The sequence below is a fragment of the Panthera uncia genome, chromosome C2, assembly GCF_023721935.1.
Source record: "Panthera uncia isolate 11264 chromosome C2, Puncia_PCG_1.0, whole genome shotgun sequence".
In the NCBI taxonomy this organism is placed as follows: Eukaryota; Metazoa; Chordata; class Mammalia; order Carnivora; family Felidae; genus Panthera; species Panthera uncia.
The window spans coordinates 58,147,780-58,150,186 of record NC_064810.1 but is presented as its reverse complement, the minus strand read 5'-3'; the positions used below and the strand labels follow the sequence as shown (position 1 = coordinate 58,150,186).

The 2,407-nt window shown below is 31.5% G+C and overlaps 1 long non-coding RNA gene across 1 annotated transcript; it reads left to right on the top strand.

The window, feature by feature from the left end:
- The first annotated feature begins 479 nt into the window (after window positions 1–479).
- LOC125920963 (uncharacterized) lies at window positions 480–1,509 on the top strand. The gene is made up of 2 exons (XR_007457266.1): window positions 480–656; window positions 1,339–1,509. It is a non-coding gene; the product is annotated as an uncharacterized LOC125920963 (long non-coding RNA).
- The last annotated feature ends 898 nt before the right edge of the window (window positions 1,510–2,407 follow it).

The window sequence follows — 2,407 nt, the reverse complement described above, 5'->3', positions numbered from 1 at the left end:
ACCACAAAAATTTGTTGTATGTATCACCTTCTTTATTTTGATTACTTTGGTCATTGTGGGATCCATTTGCCTTTTGAAAATCGATGTCTGCAGGTATTGACTAATGTTTTTTTTCCACAGCTTTATTAAGCCAGAAGGGGTCAGAAATAGGGAACTGACAGGTGAAATTAATATGCTAACATCAACTTCCCATAGTCAAAAAGCATGTCCTAAATGTGTTAGATTTGGACTACTCTAAATGACAGGAGGGATTTTGCTTGGTCACTTAGGCATGCAAGCACAGTGATTTAGTCCATTTAAGACAGGATCTTGGGAGAGATAGTGTATACTAAATTTCTAAACCAGTAAATAGTAATTCATTTTATGTCACATATTTTCCATATATTAGGCTTCTGTTTCATAATTCCACTTCCTTTTCCAAAATCTGGAATTAACTTGTCTACATGTATTAACCAAAAGCATCATTCTTATTTCTGGTAGTTCAGGTCTGATTTTATGTATTCTATCAAATATGAATCACACTTGTCAATAGTATATTGTTTTGTTTTCCCATTTTTAAGTAAATAATGATGTTTCCTTCATTCACTCCAGCTTATTTTTATATTTTGCAGAGAATACTAATTAAAAAAACAGAAGTTACTTCAGTTGTTGAGGAGGTAAGATAACATTAAAAAGAATATTTGCAAACTTTTAAGCCATAAAGTCAAAATATAGCTACATAATTTTTAATTTGCATTATATTAGTATTTTAATTGGAAAGTAAAAATTCTAATTTTATAATGCTCATAGTCAGGCATACTTATTTTGTTAATTATCTACCATGTACTATTTATATGTACCCTAAACCATATTTTCATTTCAAGAACTGTATGTTACAAAACACAGAATGTTTACCTCATTTAGACTATAATCTTTGGAGAAAATGATTTGGTTTTTCCTTCCCTATGAAACCATCTCTAATCCTTGACTTCCCTTTCTCAATACTATCATCATTTTCCTCTTACCTGGGCTTAAATCTTATCCTGCTCCAAATCTCATAACTAGTAGCTTACCAAGTCTTTGACCCTCTCCTTTGAAATACCTTTCATATTACTTCATTTCTTCTCCATTTCCACTTTCACACAATCTTTTTCGTTTGACACTGAGACCTACATAATCAACAATTTTTTTGATAAAATAATAGAAAAGAGTCTTTCTCTTATGTCCATGTAAGCCTAGAGATGCAAATACAAGCACTATTGGTAGAAACTAAAGCTGTGGACACCAGTTAGGAAAACGTAGGAAATTAGTGACTTCTGGCTTTTGTGAATGGATTTTTGACTTTGAGTTCTTTCTTAGGATGAAATGCAATCCTATGGCAGCTACACAGAGAAGAGCAATCTATGACACTGTGAGCAGAGTGAGGAGGTCTCAGGTGTTACAAAACGAAGTTGATGGGCTGTGTCTCCATACTTCATAAGTTACTTGAATCTAGCACCAGAACAAATGAATAAAGAAACAGTAAAGCTACTCTTTTGATTTTCTTAGAATTCTAGAATGCAAAATATAATCAGTCTTTGAGATCTTTTAAAACAACACAGGCAGAGCTATTGCGTTCATTTGAATGGTTACAAAAATTCCATTTTATGGTTATGTGAAAATTTAGTTAACCATAGACCTAATTATGGACATTTAGATGATTTAAATTTTGTTTGTTTTGCTATTATAAACAATACCACATAGATATATCTCTTTGCATTTGCTTGAGTATATTTGTACAATAATTCCCTTGGGAGGAATTAGAAATTCCTTGAGGGGAATTGTGCATTTTCATTATTGACTGATGTGTCAAGTTGTATCAATTTACATTCCTTTCAACTGTATTTGATTCTGTCTTTTTCTATACCATTACTTTTATATCTGCAAGATTGCCACTTTTTGTTTTTAATCAACCAGTTAATAAATATGATGTCAGAGTATAATAAGAATCACACTATTTAACAAAACCGGATTTATGTTTTTGTCATTTTTGTGGGAAAGAGCAGGAATGAGAGAGGGAACACATGTGAGCAATTCGTATTCTGAATGCATTCTATGGCTATAGAGATATTGGTAACTAATGCCTAACATTTTTGCAGATGTGATAAATTGAAAATGTGTATTTTTATGGTGTACATTTTATTGTGAGGTATTGAGCAAGTAACAGATTTTCATTGACTAAATAAGCAGCTAAATATGCATTATGAAGAATTTGGGTATCCATAAAATATGGTGCATGTGATAAGAGGATAGCTAATGGATGACATGACCTTGCCCTATTATTTAGGTGGAATACAGTATTAATCATGTGTACATTGTTTATAATATTTTCAAAAAATTTTTAATTTTGAAAATTTATGAAAAAAACAGTCTGCTTCTCCATGGCAGG